Genomic DNA, 7617 nt, shown 5'->3' on the forward strand with positions numbered 1-7617 from the left:
TCATGTTTTCGTATTTGCTGTCGTGTTTTCCTATTTGCCGTTGTGTTTTATGATTTGCTGTTGCGTTTTTCTATTTGCTGTTGTGATTTGCACTTCAGGGCCACCGTACAGAGCTCCCTTTAAAAAGAGATTTTGATATCTCAATTGGACTTACCTGAAAAAAGACATAATAAATAATACTTTTATGACTGAACAATTAGCTGATAAATTGAGAAAATATTCCCCAGATTAATCAATAATAAAATAATTATTAGTTGCTGCCCTTGAGAACAGTATTTGAGTTACATTCCACCACTGCACACAGCAGAGTGCATGGATTCAAGCTTTGTGTCAATAAGCATCAGCGCCAATGAAGTATAAGGAGGGCACTGACTCCCTGCTCCCTGCTCTGCGCTGTCAGTGAAAAGATAATTTTCTGATATGACTTTAAAAGTATCACATTTTTATTATCATTATAAAGTCTTCACTATCTGTGATGGTAGGATTCAGGATATTGGCGAATTCTGCTCTTCACTTACAAGTCACACTATTTAACAGCATCAGGAAAGCCAAAACTGTGAGGAAAACTGAATGACGCAAGACTTTCAAAAGGGATTCCACATGGACATGAATTTTGAGCTCACAGTGGAGATTAATCTGGATCTAAGAGACTTATTCCATCATTTATGATTAAGCAAATTGGGGGGGAACCTCACCTACCTCAGCAACATTTCTGATTTAGTGGTCAAATAGATGGATATTGCCTCTATTAGTCCTTATTATTACTGTAAATTCTGCAATACCGCCAGGTCGGCTTGGTAGGGATTATGGACCATTATGAGCAGAGTGGAGACAGAGACAGAGATACCTTCTCTACCAGATGCAGAGCAGGCAAAGTGGAAGGGTAGGAAAAAGGAATGTGACCAGGCTCCATATAATGTTAATACAGGAGACAGAGCTCTGATTCGGTGCAACACAGTCCCATTCAGCTACACTTAACAGCATCCTCCATAACATCATCGCTCGCTTCTGAGAGTCAAATGGCTGGATGATTCATACACACACACACACACACACACACACACACACACACACACACACACACACACACACAGCTTGCCCTCCAAATACCAGTGCATTACTGCCCTGGCGCTCATTGACAGAGCTGCCACTCACCACGAAGATGGATGCTCCTCCTGGGACAATTCCAAACCTCCTTCATTGACTCATTTGTTTTGCTGATCTAACTACCTTTGAACACAACGCTGAGGTGAGTGTGTGTGCTCTTGAAGAGGGCATCAGTGTTTTGTGTGTTCATTTTTGTGCCAAAAAGTGACCACAAGTTCCACTTCCTCTGCATTGGTAAAACACTCTCATGGGGCCTGCTAACAGTCGGTACAGAATTAGAAAGCCTACAACCAATCTTTTCTCCCTTTAACTTTAAACTTCAACTCAATGCTCATGCTCTCCCTCATGAAGTGCTTCAAAAATAAGCCCTGATGCTCATTTATGCATGTTTCCCTCCAAGTTTCTTGATTAAAAACATGTAAATGACTGGTCTAAATTCACAGCTTCCCTGAGGATTATATTAACCTAAACAAGCCTTTTACATTTGCATTTGATTCGAGGAGGCTCAGGCATCCTCCAGCCACCAGTCTCTGTTCCACTTCACACCTCCAATAACATCTTCATCTGCTATCAGTCTCTCATTGGGGTGTCACGACCATGGACTACACACGCATCTCAGCAGACAGCCCTGCATTCATCACACACTCCCAGCCATGTCGATAGTCACCAGGCTGAGCAGGCTCATAATGAATTTGAAGAGTTGCACACCTATAGCAAAGTCATTTACTTTATCAGTCTGATAAAAGGAAGTGATAAGATAGTGGCTCAGCACTGTTAGAGTATCAGCCTCACTCCCTATTCATCTCACCAAGATCTACAAATGGCAAAGCTCATCCCTCATGGCAGCGTCATGGAGTCTTTATCTGTAGAATTTAAAGAAGGGCTAATATCTCATAAGAACGTGTGCTTATGAAAACCATCATTTCCATATCATTATCAGCCTAAATATCTGACTGCCATACTAAGAGGCTTCTCTCTGTATCTATTCTGCTTCTGGTTCAGGAACTGCTGGGAGAATACAGGTGCAAATATGATTTGGGCCTATTCCTCTTATGAAATTGACCCCCTGTAATTGACACAGACACACTGGCAATTTGATTAGATTTTCCTGCTGCTTGAGGGCATTTGACCATAGCAACCTCATCGTCTGTTTCATGTACATAGCTCCACCTATTGGTGAAGTCAGGGAACAGCAAACAGAGCAGAATTAACCTGAGTTGCCTGATTCACATGGAGTTTGGAATTTAGCCACTGGGCCAAATCCAAGAATATTTAACATGCCAGGCCATGGCTGAACCACACACCTAAACCATTTAATGATGCAGGATCATCTCTGCAGGAGCAAGGCTACATAATACATTTGGAAATTAGTTAAATGTTTTTCATTTTTGTCAAGTGTTGCATGATCAAACAATAAAGATTACATTTCTTATATCTTTATTATTTCTTCTTTCTCATGCTACAATAACTTGCGTGCCGATTTTGGTGTGTGGGTGAGCAGTGTGTGTTCACAGCCAGCCAGTGTGTATGTTCCACTAAAAGTAGTTGATCCCGTTATTACAAAGAGAGCTGATAAGAGCCTCTTGAAACACTTGAGATAAGCTTGCTGGCTCAAGTGCACTGACATTGTCACCAAACATGCAAGGCATAGGAATACAAGTCAAGAAAAATGGGAGAAAAAACACACACAGTTCAACAGTAGTAGTCATTCACAGCACCAAAACAGAATGTGCACAATAACAAAACAGTGTGTCATATGAAGTGAAAATTACTGTACATCCATTCATCAAGATACATCATTAAAGCTGTCAAACATCAAAGGCCCTCACAGCTCATTCTTGAGAGACACCGATAGCCTCATTTATCATATTTGTTTGAGCAATGAGAGACAAGAGTGAGTCAAGACGAAAAAGAGACAGGAAGAGACCGAAGGGAGTGCTAAGCGTAAAAGCCAGATAAAGAAAAGTTAATTAATGTTTAAAGGAATAAAAATGAAAAACTTAAATAAAGTGGAATACATGGTTGTTTCATGTATTCCACTTTATTTAAGTTTTTAATTTTTTTAATTTTTTTCATTCAGAAAGATGAACAGAAAAGACAGCAGAAGCATCTGAGAAACAAAAACACAAAAGAGAAATATAGAAAGTTTGTGATTAGATAGATCATATGAGAGATAGTTAATCAGCAACATCTCTGTTTGTAGTGGGACACCACCTGGACTGAGGCCTAACCCCTGAGGCTCTCCAAGCTAAGCATGCTGGTTCAGAGCTTCACACACCTGCATGTAGCAAAAATGTGCACAAAACACTATCTCCCGTATTATTTTTAATATCTGTATCGCTCGCTCTCACCTTTATTTGACCTTGTGAAGCTTCCAGCACATCACTCACTTTAGTCCAGATTTATTATCATTTATCACTTTATTAACATGGGGAACATTTTGGGGGGAGATTGTATTGCTAATTTCTATCCAAATAATGCTCGTAAGAGGACATTTTTAAAGTTTATGTGGCTTGTGATCAAATGGTTTTTATATATCCCCAGGCTCTTGTATTCTCCAAATTGCTTCAATAAATAACTTGTAAGTCTAATTATGTAGCAATTAATTGCAGCCAACATGGAATGCCCATCAATCTTGTAACTTGAAAAAGTCTTTTCCAGCACAGCCTGGCAGTCCAAATAAGAAATTTGATTAGATTTTGCAAGCACGTATGGGGATTTTGTGTGTGTGCCAGTTTGTCATTATGTGTGCATGTGAGTGTGACTTTGTATGTGAACATGTGCGAGTGCCCATGGAGGTTACAGCCAGATCACAGAAGAGAGAGCTCCATCCCAGCAGCTCTCTGCAGTCTGCTCTCTCTCTGCCGTCTCGTCCAGTTGCTATGGCAGCAGCAGTGAAGGCTGTATCCATGGCCAAAGGAGGAAGCTGGCATCCCCCAATAACAGACCTTCCACCCCTCCTTTCTCCACGTCTCCCCCCGCCAGGCTCCTGACCCGCTGGTGAACCTGCCTAGGGGTCGGAGGTCAATGGCTCAGAGCTGCCGAGTGACAGTGAGGGATGATGAGGGAGAGAATGAGAAAGAGAGGAGTTACACCACACAGATGGGGAGGAGAGATGAGAAAATGAAAAGATGAGACCAAATTTGATTACTATCAAGAGGTGGGGGTGTGGGTGGCGATTCCGCATTTTAGAAAATGGCTGCTGTTTTGCCCATTGTCTTTAAAATGGAGGTGGATTGCTGATTGTGTTGGACTTTGTTTTTGTTCCATAATTTTAGTGTTGCGTATTGTCTTATGGGTGCATGTTGAGCTGAGGGGGTTTGAGGGGCAGGGGACAAGGGAAGGAGACAGGCAGGTTGAGATGGGGGGGGGATGGATTCACAATCACTTCCACGTTTTGGTTTATTGATTGTGTGCGTGTGTTGGGGGCACAAGAGAAAGTGTTTCTCTTCTTGACTGTGTACAACCTGTCTGGGGAGAGTAAAGGTATGTGTGAAGGGAGTTTCATGTTTAGTATGTAGTCAAAGGGGTTGATATGGTCGAGGGTAAGGGGGGGGTCAAGTGAGTTGACCCCTGACCGCTCTGCTTCTGAAAGGTCAGACAGTCTTAGGTTAGCTCAAAATACAACCTCCTCACCTTCAAGAGTTGTGTGCTTTTGATACCTATGGGCCTTTTAAAGTATGCAATTGTTCATCAGCATTGGTCAGCCGCAATTTCCCAAAGCAAAGATTTCACATCCTTCTACTTTTTTTAGTATGATGAAATGTGGTTTTAATTAAACTGGGTTTACCTGAACCTGTGCATTGAATTATTTTTGAAATAGTATTTAATTTCAGTGTGCGTGGCCTCACACATTGGTTTGGTAAAATCCTTAAATGATCAAGAAAGAAAAAGGATTCATGAACCCCACCTACAGACACACACCACCACCACCACCTGCAATGTTACAACCTGTGGTCATACATTATCATCAACCCTGCTGCCAATATCAACTAGGAAATCACCCACTACTGCCTAAGATAAGCGCCACAGTTTCATTGGAGAGCACAGTGGCACCTTTGAATGCTGTGAGGATAACATTACCCCCTAGTGGCTAATGTTTGCAACTGCACCCTGAAACTCATGGGTATGAGTGAATGTCAACAGCCAACCATACAATCAGTCTCCATCCTTGACACTCTGTGGTCCATACAGTAGCTATATGGAAGACAGACTCTAACACTGCCTATTCCATCTGATACACACAATATGTCAGTGCTATCAGACGTAACTATATAATTTTCGTCCATCTTTGTCATTATCATGGGCTGGTGTGTAGTGCAGGAGCCAGTCAGTCAGGACGCTCAACCAGAGACCCACACAGTAGCAGAGAGGGCATGGCAGAGGGTGTATGTTTGTTTCCACACATAAACACACACACACACACACACACACACACACACACACACACACACACACACACGCTCAGGGTGCTATGCAGACACTTACACAGTCTCTCTCTCTGCTGCATCTTTCTTTTCCTGCATGTTCTCCAGATGTCGTGTCCTCTTCGTCACCCCGTTCCTCCGCTCTGCTCCACTCGGTTCCCCCGCCCGGAGACTTGTCACAGCCCCTAACCGCATCAAGAGCACTGCTAGATTGGATATACATGATCTGTCCATCCATCAATGGAGAGAGAGAGAGAGAGAGAGAGAGAGAGAGGTTGTCTATCTGTGAAGAGTGAGATAGAGAGGAGAGGAATTGGGATGGAGTATCATTTGCAAAAGACACTTAAAAAAGAAAGAACATTTAAAGGCAGACATATTCAGAAACATAATTTAAAATCATATTCTTACACAACACATACAAAGTTTATATAGGACAAATCAATACTCTCTATGCAGTGTAAGTGATCCTTGGATTCTCATTGCTGTTATTAGTCACTAATGTGATTAGTGATAATGTACTTCTGTGGAGAAGTGGACTGGTTGTGTTGCCCTTCATCCATGTCTTTATGTCCCCTCATAATCTGTCTCTCACTGAAGGTGTAGCTGTTGATGCTGATTCACGTCTCCATTTTTTGCTCCTTCCATTCTGTGAGCTGAATGAGCTGGAACATGTGTGTTATGGCCACTGTAAAATGTGTTACAATGTGGGCTCACATAGTTGAGACCTGTGGGAGCTGAGCTAACAGTTGATTTTGTCTGCAGGTGTTCCGGTGTGGTGTGATATTTGTTTGTTGCAGAACATATTAATCAAGCCTGCCAAGAAAAGCTGAAATGTGTGATATGTGTCTCAGAATTTACCTTGAGGTTCCATATGTGTTTTACATGTGAGCTATGACAATTGTAATTATGTTTGACATATTATATGTTGTCAATTTAAATCAAAGTGTAATATTATATGTGATTATAGACTATTGAGGGTTTCTACAGCAGCAAGAGAACATAATTCTGGAGATGCTACCTTGCCATCTGTAAGAGTATAGATGCAAATGACAGAGCTGTTTTCTTCAGCTGTCAAATAAATGAATCAAAATGCAAAACACAACACCTGACTGCAATAAAAACAGCACTGCTCCAACCATGTCCACCATGTACATATGTGTCATATATTTGATGATGCTGAATATATAGTATACAGAGGGTTCAATCTGAGGTTGCCCTAACACTCTATCGTTTTATCTGGTGATATTCATCTATGTCTGCTCCTCTATCTTTTCCATACATTTCCAGGTGATGCGGTATCTCAAGCACATCTGCACACTTTCCTTATTCTCTCAGTCTCCTTCCCTCTCTCCTCTCCCTCTGTTTTTCCTCCCACCTGCCTTCTCCTATCTTTCCTTCCATTTTCATACTGACGCCCCCCACGCCTCTCTCTCCCTCCATCCCTCTCTCCCTTTCTCTCTGTCCCCTCTCCGCTCTCCCTCTCTCCGCTGTGTTCTGATGAATTGCCTTCCCCTCCCGGTGAACTCGACCGATAATCCTGGGGAAGCAGTAAAAGATCATCGATCAGCCCTGCAGACAGGCCCACAAGCCACAGCACAGGAACAACACGCTAACAACAAGCCTCTGCACTTGGCTCCCAGTCTATGTATATATGTGCATGTATGCGCAGGCATGCATGCATGCATGCATGCGTGTGTGTGTGTGTGTGTGTGTGTGTGTGTGTGTGTGTGTGTGTGTGTGTGCATGTGTTTGTATGCATGCAAGCATGCACATAGGCTACATTTGCACACTTAATGCATGCATGTAGAAAGTTGGACACAATACATAATTTGTAAAGTCTATCTATGACTGCTGGTCGTGTTTCGCGTGCTATGTTTAGCTCAACAGGCATGTGTCACCAGCATGCTTAGCATAAACTGAGGAGAGTTCCCTCTGCTTATCCTGCTTCCTCACGTGATCAGCCCCCTGCTGTGTGTCATCCACTTGGAATGTGTGTATATGTGCTAACGTGCATGTCTATGTGGATGTTTGTATGTGTTTGCCACTTGAGTGTGTATGCTTGTCAGCATGTGTGTATAGTATT

At 42.4% G+C, this 7617-nt stretch overlaps 1 long non-coding RNA gene across 1 annotated transcript in view; it reads right to left on the reverse strand.

The window, feature by feature from the left end:
* Window positions 1-2527: 2527 nt before the first annotated feature.
* Window positions 2528-7617, reverse strand: part of LOC144520917 (uncharacterized) — a 7000-nt gene continuing 1910 nt past the window's right edge. The window contains exons 2-3 of the long non-coding RNA XR_013502266.1: window positions 5596-5817; window positions 2528-4145 (exon numbers count right to left, since the gene is read on the reverse strand). This is a non-coding gene — a long non-coding RNA (uncharacterized LOC144520917). The remainder of the gene's footprint in view (window positions 4146-5595; window positions 5818-7617) is intronic.

The sequence above is a fragment of the Sander vitreus genome, chromosome 7 (genome assembly GCF_031162955.1).
Source record: "Sander vitreus isolate 19-12246 chromosome 7, sanVit1, whole genome shotgun sequence".
Classification (NCBI taxonomy): domain Eukaryota; kingdom Metazoa; phylum Chordata; class Actinopteri; order Perciformes; family Percidae; genus Sander; species Sander vitreus.